This window comes from Mesocricetus auratus, unplaced genomic scaffold, assembly GCF_017639785.1.
Source record: "Mesocricetus auratus isolate SY011 unplaced genomic scaffold, BCM_Maur_2.0 Super-Scaffold_100676, whole genome shotgun sequence".
NCBI classification, from domain to species: domain Eukaryota; kingdom Metazoa; phylum Chordata; class Mammalia; order Rodentia; family Cricetidae; genus Mesocricetus; species Mesocricetus auratus.
This window is the reverse complement of record NW_024429266.1, coordinates 8,693,024-8,707,978: the sequence shown is the minus strand read 5'-3', so window position 1 is coordinate 8,707,978 and position 14,955 is coordinate 8,693,024.

Here is a 14,955-nt window from a genome sequence, read left to right as displayed (position 1 = left end):
CCCTCTTCAAGGTCATGACCTTCCACCAGATGACTGCCCGTGTTGTGTTGCTATCTGGCTTCCTGTAAAATGACATTAGTAGACTTGAGCCCCTCCCCCTCAAGGAATAACATGTTCTCTGATGGATGAACAGAAATCCCAGGCAAGATGTGATAACCTCATCCTGTCACCAGAATAGCTGAGTCCTTTGTAATGTGATCGTTCATAAATATTGTTGGTCACATTAGCTGCTTTTAAGTTTCTTCAAAAATAAGATGTTTTGACCGTGGAGTGACTTTAGAGACTCAGAGAGTTCCATGAGAGCCTCTTAGAAGTGTCTGGAGGTAAATTCCCTTCTGCTGTTCAGAAACACACTGTTCTGTTACTGACACGTGAGATGTGCTACAGTGTACAGTTCTGTCTCTCAGTCTCTGCCTCTGTCTCTCTGTCTCAGTCTCTCAGTCTCTGCCTCTGAGTCTCTGCTTCTCTGTCTCTCAAAAGAAAGCTGATTCTATAACTGAGTGTGACTTGAAGTTTGTCCATGTAGAAGACATACTCCTAGTCCTCAGCCACTTTCCCATCTACACAGTCAAATGTCCAAGAGGCTGCAAGTGTGGCATGCTAATGGGAACATTTCAAAACCATGAAACTGTTGACTATCTCCATGTACACTTGTATGCTCCCATTTGCCTGCTCTGTGCTCATGGAGAAACATTTGTTTTGAAATAAGACTTTGTTTAGGAGGGGAAGTGTATAGGATTACAGTTGAAAATGCAATTATTTGGAAAAGATAAACCATATGTTGTAGCATTTGTCTTGCCTCCTTTGCAGAGCAGCTTTCAAGAGTTCATGTGGAGATATGTGGAAATTCTAATTCTCCAAGCAAGCCGGCTGTGCCTACTGAAGTTTGCATGCAGTCATCAAGTTTATACCTTGATGTACTTGCTGCCTAGGTATTATCTTAGAGTCCAAAGACAGTCTTACTCAAGATGAGCCTCAAATACTGACTTATATAGAGCTACAATTTCCACACCTGACCCCTTCTTCCTACTGTGACCCCATGAAACACAGCATAAAAGGGCAGAGAGACCTGAGTTTGGAGGAGGGGACAGGGTGGGAACAAGTAAGAAAGACATATTGTACTTTTGGTTCCTTGACTTAAACTGAGTTGGTCACAACCCATACTGCAGTACTTCTATGGACAAAGTATAAACACCCACACTGGATTGTCACTGGGGCTAAACTCCACTCTTGGGCAATTATCACCTTTTCTTTTTTTTCCTTTCTTTTTTTTTGGTTTTACGAGACAGGGTTTGTCTGTATTGTTTTGGAGGCTGTCAGTCCAGCCCGGCCTCGAACTCACAGAGATCCGCCTGCCTCTGCCTCCCGAGTTCTGGGATTAAAGGCATGTGCCACCACCACCCGGTGCAATTATAACCTTTTACAAATGCTACCTCTGGCTTTCAGTAAAGCAGGTAAATAACCCTCTCCTAAGGCAAGACAAAGCTTAGCTTTGGTACTGATGTCTGCCTGTTGCAAATTCACCTACTGATTCGGGTATGCATAACTGTTAGTTTCAGAAAAAGTTAAGGACTCCAAATGTTTACAGTCTTATGGACCACTGTTCCACTAAAACCATCATCACTGTGGTGAAAGCATAGGTCTGAAGGTTACATCACAGATTCAGGTATTTCCAAAGATACCTTTATGTACAAATAAAAGAGTGTCATTCATTACTTAAGCTATGTTGGGGCTCTGAGGAGGAGAGGTCCCAGTGTGGTGCTTGGCATGCTGAGTACTGTGAGCTAAAGGCAGTTGGAGGCATCAGAAATCTCTCTGGCCTTCTCCTGTCTGCCTCTCTTAGCTCTCATCTCCAAAATTAGACATAGAAACAGGCATTATTATTCTCTAAGTTGAGTGAAAGTATTAGAAGCCCTGTTCCCACAAACAAGCCAAAAATCCTAGAAATACCATGCCATCCCCTCTTGCTTTGAACATTGTGCTGGAGTTTCTTTCAAGCCTGGTCCCTCAGTCAATTCGCCCCAAATAAACACACGGGTGGTATATTAATTATAAAACTGCTGACTTATAGTTAGGTCTGAGACAGTGTTTCTCTGTGGCTTTGGAGGCTGTCCCGGAACTAGCTTTTGTAGACCAGGCTGGTCCCAATACTCACAGTGATCTGCCTGCCTCTGCCTCCTGAGTGCTGGGATTAAAGGTGTGTGCCACCACCGCCCGGCTAGCTAGGGCTTCTTATTGGCTAGCTCTGTCTTCATTATCAACCCATTTTCTATTAATCTATGTTTTTCCATGAGGCTGTGGCTTACCCATAATCCGACATGTTACTCCTTGAGCAGCATGGCGTCTCCTTCTGCGCCTCTCTCGCCTTTTCTTTCCTCTCGTAGTCCCGCCTATACTTCCTGCCTGGCCGATCAGTGTTCCAATAAGAGAAGCATGCATATAGAAGAACATTCCCCCATCACAACATCCTTCTTCCAGAGGGCTCCCACTCCGTGATGGACAGGGAGGCCAATGGAATCCTGAGCTCCCAGCCATCACCTCACTTCGTTTTCTCTAGGCACATTTCTGCCTGTCTCCGAAAGCCTAAAATATGCATTTTTGGGAGGATGTCTTATATCGGTTAGGGGACAACGCTGATGATTAGGTTTTTTGTGAGTTTATTTCTTTCATTATCTTTTAACTATTTTACATTTTTTTACACACAGATTAATGTGTGGCTTAGCCATGATCCTGATGTCTGCCTGTTGAGTGATGCAGGCCAGTCTTGACTCCACACAGGCAAATGAATTCTTTCTAGTGAGAACTAACTTTCTTCTTTCACAGTGCAAGGAACCAGAGCTGTCCCTGATGCAGAAATCTATCTCAGCACTGCTACAGGCTCATGCCTTGTCTGGTCTCTGGGGTTTTCTCTGAACAGTTGTAGCTTCTTTTCTGGTTCCCTCATTAATTAATGAGTCAAATGAAATCTTTGATACATGTTAATTTTATACCATAGCGAGTCATGATTTTATCCATTAAAATATCCCCACCTCCATCCCTTAGGTCTAATATGGAGTTGGCTGGGTCTGATGAGCAATTTGTCAAAGAGTGAGGATTGAATCCAAATTACTTCATACAATTTCCAGTCTAGTGTCTTAAGCACCTTTAATTTTGTAAATTATTCTACCCAATCCCTGACTCTTGGATATATTTTAATTTTCACTAACAAGGGTCCAAATGTAAAATAAATTGTTCAAAATACAGACTCTTTGATTCTGTCATGCATTATGCTAATTAACAAAGCTTTGGGAGTTGGTCAAGATAAGAATAAAAGGAATAGTGAGATGTCTCAGCAGATAAACTACTTGCTGAGCAAGCATGACCACCCAAGTTTGATCTTGGAAATCCTTGTTAAATAAAGCATGTTCCTGTGTCATTTATCTACAATCCCAGCACTCCTATAGTGACATGAGAGGTAGAGGCAGGAGGATCAGTCAGAAGCTAGTTGCCATTAGCCTGGAATGTGCAGGATAGAAACAGCAAGAGAGACTTTAGCTCAAAGACAAGGTAGAAAGAGAAAATGGATGCCTGAAAGTTGTTCTCTGACCTCCACGTGTGCACCATGATGTATGTTCACCTACATCCATGCACATGCACACACATGTAAATGAAACAATTGAAAAAGATCAGAGTAATTGTAAAGTCTTGGGGTGGCTGAGCATGGTCCTTTAAATTGCCCAGTGCTTTCCTTAGAGTAGAGAATTTTTACCCAGAGAAAGGCACAGCTCTTGGGGCTTAAGATTAAATGGCATATATAGTTTATAATGCCTATGGTGAAGTATCTTTGTGTACACACTATAAGCTTCAAATGCTGGCCTGTTATAACCTTCACAGATCCTTCCAAAGTTGAGACTCTCACAATGTATGTACATTCACATAATTTGTAAGCAAGGTAATTTGGTGTTGACATTGACAGAAGATGACAAGTTGGAATTTCTATTGTGTGGAGAGAAATTCTGACAATTTTAGTACATATTGCTATTGATGTAAAGCTATAGGAAAGAGTTTGCATGCATATAAATCTTAACATGAGTTTTTGATGATGAAGAAGGAGAAGAAGTGGAGAGAATTACACAAATGGACAATAGTTGTCAGGTAGTTTATAAATGGGTAATTATTGGCATATGCTTTGCATAAATTGGACTGTGGTTTGCATAAAGTTGCGTATTTAAATGGGGTTTTCTGTTTCTATGCCATAGCTAGCCATTCCACAGGATTTGCTCCCCCAACAGCAGTGGGTACAAAAGCTGAACAGAATGCCAAGCTAACATAGCCACGTCCCAAGGACAAGACAACCCTTCTTTAATGGACAATCCATAGAATGATGAGAAGTACAAACACACATCTAAAGAGGACACTTGAGTAACAATGGAACTCAGAAAACTCTCTTCTCACCCACAGTCATGGAGGATATCATCTGAAGAAGAGAAGAGTGTTCTGCCTAAAGCTATAGACCAATTGTATCTGAAACCAGGAAGCTTACGGCTTATCAAAGAAACACCATGGCTTGAATGTCCTTTTTAATATCTGTATTCCAACTTCATCTCCAGGTTTATGTGTGGATGGTATCTCCAGGTGGTGCTTTTACATAAAATTACCAGAGTATGGGTCCCACAAGGGGACCAGTGGCTTTACAAAGGCTGAGGCTAATCACACAAATTCTTGCTCTGTTACAGTATGACACCTTCTGTCGCTTTATGGGGTAGCTTGAATTCCTCACCCAATTCTGGTAGCATGATCCTGACTTTTCCAGCCTCCAGGACCATTAGTTAAATAATCTGGTTTTTAGATTTAAATTACCTATTCTTGGGTATTTTGCTAAACCCTGTAGATAATCCACCAGGATAAGCAGGAAATTCTGAGTCTCAGGGTAGAGTTGAAGCAAAGTTTTGTGCTTTTGATTTTGAGGCAGGTTGTTCCTACATAGCCCTGACCATCCTAGAACTCATGTCGTAAACTAGGCTGGCCTTGAACTCATAGGGAACCACCTGCTTGTCTTCCCAGTGCTGGGATTAAAGGTGTGAGCCACAACTGCCCAGCTAAACTTGGAGGCTTGCACTGAGATTGAGGGTTGACTGTTCTGTGAGTAAGTATTGCAGCAGGATTCCTTGGAAAACAAAGTCTTTATGCCATTTGGATGGAAGGTCATATCGAGGCAGCAGTCCAAATTCTGCTTGCTCTCTTTCCATAATTCCATAATACACTATGAGATTCTCACTGGCAGCTACTGATAGCCCACTCCTGTGTGCAGCCCCAGCCATCACTCTGTGGTTGCATCACTACATTTTATTTTGATTATATTTCTGATGCTGAATTCTGATGCAACTAATCTGGGGGACTTTATTGGCAGGAGCCCCGTCTTATCCCCTGTGGTATCTTTAGCATCTTGCACTGTGTGGTTTGCCTGTGGTCCTCCAACGAGTATCAAGTGGTAGACTGAAGGGGTAAACTGTAGCATAGGATGAAGCTAATTAAAAGAAATCGCTTTACATATTGGAAAACGGAAGTCCATTTGTTTCCTTTTGGCAGAGTCCTGGATAAGGCCACCTCCTACCAAATGGTACTTTTAAAAAGCTGCACAAAATGTCATCAGTATCAACATTGACTCTGCTGCATGTAGCACCTTGTGGGTAGCATGGACCAAATTGCCACGGAAAAACCACAAGGTGATGAGACACCGAGCCTGCCGTCCTCTGTGATTGCTGAACAGTTTTGAACACAGCACCAGTTTGGACATTTAGATGAAGCAGGCACAAGGCTGGGGGATGGAGTACTAGAAAGTGTTCAACTTTTGTGAAATGGGGACTAGGAAGAAATCCCCACAAGAAGGAGTTGTTTAAGAACCTTTTCCTGTGTGAGCTCTTGGGAGGAAAACAGCTTTGTCTGAGAATTTATCTAGTAGGAAACTGCACCCCCGTCCTCTGATTTATTAAACCCTAACCTAACTATCAACAAGATGGCCCATTATCATACCGGGGGACCCAACAGAGGCATTGTAAATACCCATCATGGGGAAGACTTCAACCCCGATACCCTCTGTTAGACACTGGTGATGCTTCTGCCTTTGTTTCCATTCTAAAGAACCTGTGCCTGCGTATGTGCAATCATGCCCGACACATTTGGGCAAAACCTTAAGCTACCAGTGTACCGCCTTCTTGGGATCTTAATTCTTTGCTACTCAAAGGGATTTGTAAGTAATTTTGTTTTATGCTCACAAATACCTTTTCAAGTAGACAGAACAAGTGCTTTCTCCCCTCATAACTGTTAGAAAAATCACTGTAGCATGATTAACTTAGATGTCTGAGTTGAAATAAAGTACTAATGAAGGTGGGTGTAAAACTGACTATGGCTGTTTTTTGGGTTTAGGTTATGTTTTCCATGGCAATGTCTGAACCTCTACAGAGTTGCATCTCTAGGATTTTTGGTGTTTACCGAAGTCCCCATTGGATTAATGCTGGTTCTCAGTGAGAGATGGAAAACCAGACACAATAGAGATGACTCAATCTCAAGTGTAGTCCTGAGAAGTCCCACATGAGCAACACACAGGGGGAAGGTCACAGCCCAGTTTGCTACTTTCTATAATTAACTTCTTAATACACAAAGTCAATAGTGTCATCTACCCCTCTGCAATTACTGTATGTATCTGTGTCCTTGTGGGTGTGCACAAACTATTCTGTGACTATGTCATCTCTCACTTATTACAGATAATGCTTTTTGATAGCAGGTAAAATATCTATTTCTTGTGGTACTTTGAGGGTTAGTTTTGTCAACTTGACACAATCTAGAGTCACCGGGAGAAGGGAGTCTCTATAAGGGACTGTCTAGGTCAAGTTGGTCTATGAGAAGACTTTTGAGTGATTTAAACTATAGGTTTGATTGAGGAGGGGACACCCAGCCTATTGCAGGTTATACCATTCCCTAGGTTTGCATCCTGGACTGTACAAGAGTAGAGAAGCGGAGATGATTTCTAGGCATACATTCATTTATTTTTCTATTTATGCTTTTGGATGTGTTGTGACTGGATGCTTCAACCTCCTGCCTTGACTTATGCATAATGGAATTGTAAGTCAAATAGAACCTCTCTCCTCTAAGCTTTTTTAAAATGGGCTCCTTGATCCTTCCATTAATGCCTAAAGCTAACCAAGTCTTAGCTTGGGACAAATGGCATGTCTGTAGGAAACTTTTTTGATGTTTTTTCCTTATGGTAACCCTTGAGAAGATGAGTGCTTGAAATGGCATTCTAGCAACTCTTGGAGACCTTGGACATTGATAAGTAGAGCCAGTTGGGTGCAGAGCAAATGAAACTCATTTTTTCCAATGTCTTGTCTATTGGGAAGAAAGCATAGCACCATGCCTTCACTTTTAATATGATATGGTAAACACAGAAAGGGAACAGCATTCATTCTGTTTAATATTCCATGAAGGTATTTGAGCTGGGTAATATTTTATTGTTTGAGAGTATAACAAATGTCTGTGTCATTTCTCAGTAATGAAACCTGTCTAGGAGTGATCGTTGCTTGGGAAAGTGAAGTTTAAACAGCACGTTTTTGCTAATAAATCACAGAATGTAACTTAATATGGTGTGACGATGTTAAACAAATACTTGTATCTGCAGATGGGATCTGAGCCCAAGGGGAAGCACTTTCTGTCTTTGCTTTGACCCCACCTCACACCCAAGATGGGCCAAACGCTCACACACTTCACACAGTCACACCAGGTCATGGTCAAAGGACAGGGATCTGTCATTTCGTGGCTTAGAGAAGCAGGATAGTAACAACAGTGACTTAGATTTGGTCCCTTCTACCCCTGTGTCCCTGATATAGATCTCCACGATGCATTATTTGCCACTTGTCCAGTCTAAGTCTTTGTATATTAAACTTCCTTATTCATATTTGCCACAGAACAGGATTTACTACAAAAATGGGAATCAAAAACTTCAGTCTCTCCTTATCCCTTAGACACTGTAAGGCTAGTTATGATGCTTAGATCCTTTGGTCTGTGTGTCTCTATTGTATATTAAAATTTGAAACTTTCTTTTCTCCTTGACCCTCAAACTTGAAGAGAGGTAACCTGTTGAAGATTAGTCCCCATCATCTATGGGGATGCATTTCTAAACCTTTGCTGGTAGCCTAAATCCTTCACAGGATAAACTCTACATAGACTGTTTTACATTTTTCTTGTACATATTTACAATGAGTTTTAACCTATAAGTTGGGCATAGTAAATCATTAATAAAAATCAATTAAAAAACAAGACTTCATAACATTGGGCTGTAAAAGTTCTGTGTGTGTGTGCTCTCTCTGTATCTCTCTCTCCTTTTTCCATCTCCGTCTCAAAACTTGTTATTGTTCTGTCCTTACTCTTTTTTGTGTGTGATGCTATTTAGTGATGCAACAGCCACGTGTTCGGAATAAGTGTCGTGAGAGATGCCCAGGCTATGGTATAAGGGTTACTTGTGGACAATGCCTGCAATATGGTTTGTTTTACAACCAGGGTAGCTTCTAGGTGACTAATGGGGATGCTGCTTATGCAATATGGATACTCTGGAGAAATAGGCAACTCGTGTCCTTGGTGGGACAGAGCTATACCACTGTAGTATGCATTGGGGTGCAGTTTAAAAAGCTACAAGTTCTTTATTTCTGAAAATTTTAAGCGTTTTAAATTTACTATCTTCATAGTCTGGTTGACTGTGGGTTAACAGAAACAATGCAAAACCAAACTATAGCTAATGGGGGGACAGTGTGTGTGTGTAGTAAGTATTCTGAAGTGGGTTCTTCCTACACTATTAGCGCTTTTTTTTGACAGATGCAGGAATAGACATGCAGTTGCTCCTGTTGCAGAGATAAACACCTGGGGTGCCAGGTCATTCTGGTGCTTTTGCATCCTCTGAGGCTGGGTCTACGTGTTTTAGGGTCATGGAGAACTGTTCGGATGCATGTAAAAGTGCTGTGTTTATGTCCTGGGAGTTGGGGACTCCCACAGTCAGCAGGCCTCCAGAACAGCCTCTAAACGTTATTTCTGTTGGCAAGGCCTTATCTGAGAAGAGGCGGTGAGTTAGTGAGCTGCCCTGGGGAAGAATGGTTTTGCAAAATTAGATGGGTGTAAAGAAACACAGTTCATTGCAGACAGGCCCTCAGACAAGAGTGACGAATTGCCTGGGGTCTTTGCTCTTAGAGATCACTGCATCTACCTTCTTTTCTTCTGAGCAGCGGCCAGCACTCCTTGGCTGTCAGCTGATATGCAGGTAGACACTGCTAACATGGATGAGGCCACCCCAGGGGTACACACTGGGATCCCTGGGTAGAGAAAAGAGTGAATCTCATGCCCCTCCACAAGCAATTCATTTTCTTCAACTAACCCTAAACCCCAGTGTCAAGCTTTGTCACAATTTTCAAAACGACCACAGAATTGTCACTTAGGATTTTTACCCAAACTATTCTCCAAGGTGGCCAGGTAGAGCCACACTGAAAACTCAAGGAAGTCCCACGGACATGAAAATACACTTGAGACCCATAAGATGCCTCATATTTTCATAGAAGGTGTTGGGAAGTCTTTAGAGAGGTATAGACTAAGTAAGGCTACACATTTGACCTGACCCCGTTCTGGGAGTCGTCGCGGGGAAAATCAGATTGAAAGTAGAGCTTGCCTGTGTGTGCCAACTGATGCTCAACAGTGCAGTGTGAGTTTCTAGGAGCGTCTGTGGACCAGGCAAGATCATTTTCCTTTTGCTATTCTCCCTACCATTTAAAAATTATGCATAGCAACTATACAACTGTATAGGGTATAATATAAAGTTTGAAGCCATGATTCCCTTACAGAATAGCCATATCAGTGTGCTGAGTACATCCATCATCTTGAAGACTTACTCTTCCTTCCCAGTGGAACACATCATCTTTCCCTTAGCTAGTTTGGTAAAGGCAGGCATCACCTCTAGTCACCCCACAGTTGAGTGGAACCCTAGAACTATGTTCTCCCAAGTACAGTTTTGTATCTCTTGACCAACCTCTTCCACTCCGTATGTGTCAGCCAGTCAGGTGAGGTGTCACATGCCAGTGCTATAAGTACTGGTTGGAGCTGAAGCAGGAAGCCTGAATGCTGAAGTCTAGCCTATGCTACAAAGGAAAATCTTGTCTGAAAATTCCCCAAACAAAAACAAAACAAAACAGTGCTGTAATGTCTACTTTTTAAAAAAAATTAAAAATTTTTAATTAATTTATTTTACATCTCAACCATAGTTTTCCCTTCCTCCTCTTCTCTCATACATTCTCCCACCTTGCCTTTGCCCCCTTCCCCAATGCACTCCTCCCCTGTGTCTGTTCAGAAAGGGACAGGCCTCCCATGGGTGTCAACCAAGTATGGCAGATCAAGTTGCAGTAAGACTAAGCACCTCTCCTTGTATTAAGGCTGGGAAAGGCAATCCACGTGAGGAAAAGGTTTTCAAGAGCCAGCCAAAGCATTAGGGACAGGTCCTGCCCCCATTGTTAGGAGTCCCACAAGTAGACCAAGCTACACAACTGTCACATACTTGTAGAGGGTCTAGGTCAGTTCCATGAAGGCTCTGTGGTTGTGGCTTCAGATTCTGTGAGTCCCTATGAGTAATGGCTACTTTTTAATTGTTAATTTGATACCACCTAGAATCTCCCAGTAAGAGAGTTTCAGGTGAGGAAGTGTCTAGTTCAGGTTGGCCTGTGGCATGTCTGTGGGCGAATGTCTGGATTGTTAGTTGAGGTGGACATTTCTAGCCATTGTGGGTAGTATCATTCCCTAGGCAGAGGCTCCTGAATTGTATAAGGGAGGAGAAACCTAGCTGAAAGGCAGCCAGCAAGGATCCATGTGTTTTTCCTCTTGGGTTTTTATTTTAAGTCCTTCTCTTGACATCTTGGCAATAAATGGACTGTAATCTGGACTTGCAAGGCCAATAAACCCTTTCTCCCCTCCCCAAGATCTTTTCTCATAGCAACAGAAATAAAACTAGAACATATTCATCTAGCAACCATTTTTTCAGTATCTATAGTATACAGGCTATTCACTGGAGACACAACGGTGCACATTTTTATAGAAGAGATAATGGTTCCAGACGGCACCTCTTTTAGCTTGAATAACAAGGGAAAACATTTCTGAGGACAAGCCTGAGTGAGTTTCAAGACACTCAGTCATGTGGAGAAAATGAAGAGTGTTAGATCTTAGCCCTAGGTTAGATTTGACCTCCAACATGGCTTGACAAGACAGCCAAACCTTTTTCATATAACAATAAGACACTTGCGCTTTCTTAACATCTGTGTGTTCCCCTAGGTAGCACCTTTAATTAGAGGCCTCACTTCCCACGGATTTTTGTTTTTGGCATATCTCCTTCACTAAACATCAGTTCTAATTCTTTATTTTAAATTCATTTAAAGCAAGAGACGTGAGACTCCTTCTTCAACTGAGTACTTAGTGGTTAAGTGGCTTAATCTCAGTATAACTGTGTCTCAAGGAACAGAGGGGCCACGGAGGCGGGACAACACCCATGTTCTGGTGGAGTAGTGAGAAGCCATACTACATTATTCATTGATTTCACCATCTTATGTAGGTGCTGTTATGGGATCTCCCAAACAATAAAAATTGTAATACCAAAGATTACTGATGACAAGTCACCAGAATTGGTAACAATGGAAAAGCTGAAAGTATGAACATTACAAAAAGATGATAAATTCTGTTGGAAAGTGGTATCAACTGTCTTGTTTGATGCAGGGACTTCACAAAGCATCTTGGAAAAAGCATAGTATCTCCAGACTACAATAAGACAAATTACAATAAAATGAGGCATAGCTGGAATGGGTGACCTTGGTGGAATCTTAAATGCCGAACTCGTCATGAGATTCTGAAGAGTAATTTAATTTTAAACATTTTATTATTTGTTTATTATATGGAGTGGCGGGTATGGGCATGCCACAGTGTGTGCATGGAAGTCAGAGGACAACTTGTGGAATCAGTTTTCTTTTCTCTCTCAAGAATGTAGGTCCCAGGGCTTGAACTCAAGTCATTAGGCTTGAAGATAGTCATCTTTACTCGCTGAGTCATCGTGCTGGTCCAAATAAAAACACATTTGGTCATAGCATACTATCATCCTTGTTTTTTGCCTGACTTTATTCTTAATATTATGAAGGATTTTTGTGTCTATATTCATGAAGGCTATTGGCATGTACTTGTTATTAAAAATATTTTCATTTTTATTCATGTGTGTGTGTTTCTCTCTTCCTCTCTCTCTCTCCCTTTTTCTTCCTTTCTCTATGTGCTATGTGTATGCGGGTACCTGCAGGTGCCAGAAAAGGGTGTTGGATCCCTGAAGTTGAAATTACAGATGTTGTGAGCCATTTGATATGAGTGCTGGGAACTGAACTTGGGTCCTCTTCAAGGGCACAAGCGATCTTTACTGCCAAGCCATCTCCCATCTCCTGGTGTCTACATTTCTTATACTATCTTTAGTTTTGATATTAGCATCAAAAATGAGATGAGGGGACTCTTTATTTCCCACTGGAATTTATAATAATTGATATGATTTCTTTCTAAATGTTTGTTGACTGTAGTAGAAAAACAACACCTGGCTGAAGCTTTCATTGTGTGAAAACTTCAATTCCTATAATGGGGTAGAGTTACTCTTTTTTTTTCTGGGTGAGTTTTGGTAGGTTGTGTCTCTCAATGTATAGTCCATTTTATCTAGACTGTTGAATTATGAGCCTAAAATAAATAATTTTAACATCCCTGTATTATTATTCTTTACTGTCTGAGGGGTTAGAAGTGGTGTCTCTCACTTCATTCATCATGCCAGTAAATCATGCCTGCTTTGATACCAGCATCCAATGCATTTAGTTACATCATAGTTTAATTGTTCTTCATAGCTTAAATTCTTCTATGATTTCCTTAGAACCTACTTGTGGAATAATGGTCATTTATTAAATGTTTTCTTTAGTTCCAAAATATTTGAGGGGTTTGTGAAGTGTCTTCTGTTAATGATGCCTAGTTTAACTCCTCCACAAATGCTTTGTCTGGCTTTTATTCGTATAAATTGGTAATTTGTTTAAGTGATGGCAACTGAAAAAAATATGTATCTTATAGTAAGGTTGACTTTTGTATGCCTTCAATGAAAAGTTCTTTTCATTGATATGGGTCAACATTTGGGTACAGATACTTATACGTAGAAACCTGCATGTCTTTTTGGTCAAGGCTACAATGGAAGAAACGAACATTGCAAGAGAATGGGATTGTGATTTTGGGGGAAAGAAATGTGTTCCCCTCCACACAGGCTTTTATAATAGTGTCAGTTCTTTTGTTTTTCTTTTCTTTTTTTCTCTATTTCCCCTGAGACAGGGTTTCTCTGTGTAGCCTTGACTGTCCTGGAACATGCTCTGTAGACCAGGCCGGCCTCTCAAACTCACAGAGATCCGCCTGCCTCTGACTCCCAAGTGCTGGGACTAAAGGCGTGCGCCCCATCTGGCTCCCTGATAGGTTGTACTTGAAGTCTAGCTTGAGTTTTCTGATACCCAGGGAAACTGAATCTTAGAACTCATGCAGGGCTTTGGCACAGATTCTGGCCTAAGATGAGGACCAGAAACAAGCGAAGCCACCTGTGACTGGTTTAGATAAGCCCTTGATCTATTGTCATCAGCTCAGGCTTCTAGGAGTCCTCACCTCCAGTTGCCACCCATCCTGCTGTGACGAGCACAGCAGTGGAGATGGTGACCGACTCCAAGTGAACCTTCAGGGCATATTCACCATGGAGTGTAGACCCCACATCCAGGCAGTGCAATGCTTGGAGATAAATTGCTAATTTGGCCAAGCCTTCTCCTCTGTAAGCATCTGGAACACCCCCATAGCAGACAGTGTTTCAGATCAATTCATCTGCGAAGTTGCAAGAGTAAGAAGAAAGGAAAGCATCTGTTTCTCGTGCTGCAGAAAGAAACAGGGCCAGGCTCAAGACTCCGTGGGGCTAAAAAGAGGTTGTCATTTGTGTCTGCTTACTGTTTGCTGACTTGGGGCGGGGCAGGGGCCATGCCACAGACGTATCAAGCAGGGAGGACAAACTGGTCTCAGTGCAGCCACCTCAGATATTGCCTGGGATGGATGCAGACAAGATTGCCTCAACATGACAGGCCTGACATTTGTTTATCTATTCATTTTTACCCTCATTTTATCATGTTTAAAAAATATCAAGAAATATCCTTGTAGTCTGGCTTTTTGAGCCCTCTCCCCTTTATCCCTATGAAAAGCTTGTATGGGGTCAGTGATCAATACTGAATGTATCTCCTATCTCGAGACTTTGATAGCTCCAATCTATGTAATTTCTTGGAATCAGTTTTCCATTTGTTTTTATTTGCCTGAAAAAATGACTGGTTTTTTCAGTGCAAGCTTTAACGTGTTAATGAAATCAGGAGTTATCAAGCAGTCTCAAAGAGAGTATTTTTCCCCCCTCGGGGGAAATACTTTTTCCCAAGGGGTAAAATTATGAGCTTCTATTGTCCAAGTGATCTTTCAAATTGTTTTAGTCAGAGGCAATCAGATACAGGGCAATGTCAGTGCATGAGGGGCCCTTTTGGAAGAGAGAATGGGCAGTCTTCCCCGTGAGGTTTGCTGGTTGCACAGGGGCCAGATCCACACCAAGGCCCTATTAGTCAAGTCTGACAGGAAAGCACACACTGCATCCGTGGCCTTGGGGTGATGCATGAGCGTCCAATGTGCTGTTTGTTTCCCTTGACACTTCCCAGCACCTATTTCCCATCCAGCATCAAATAATCACAGACCTACAGGGTGGGAAAATTGGAGGGAGATGGCCTGTTAGTCTAGTGATGGATTTTCCTCAGGCACAGAGACCAGCAGGACCTAATGAGTCAGCCAGCAGAGGCAAGTACCAGTGAGAGACTGAGCCCAGAAAAACCTCAT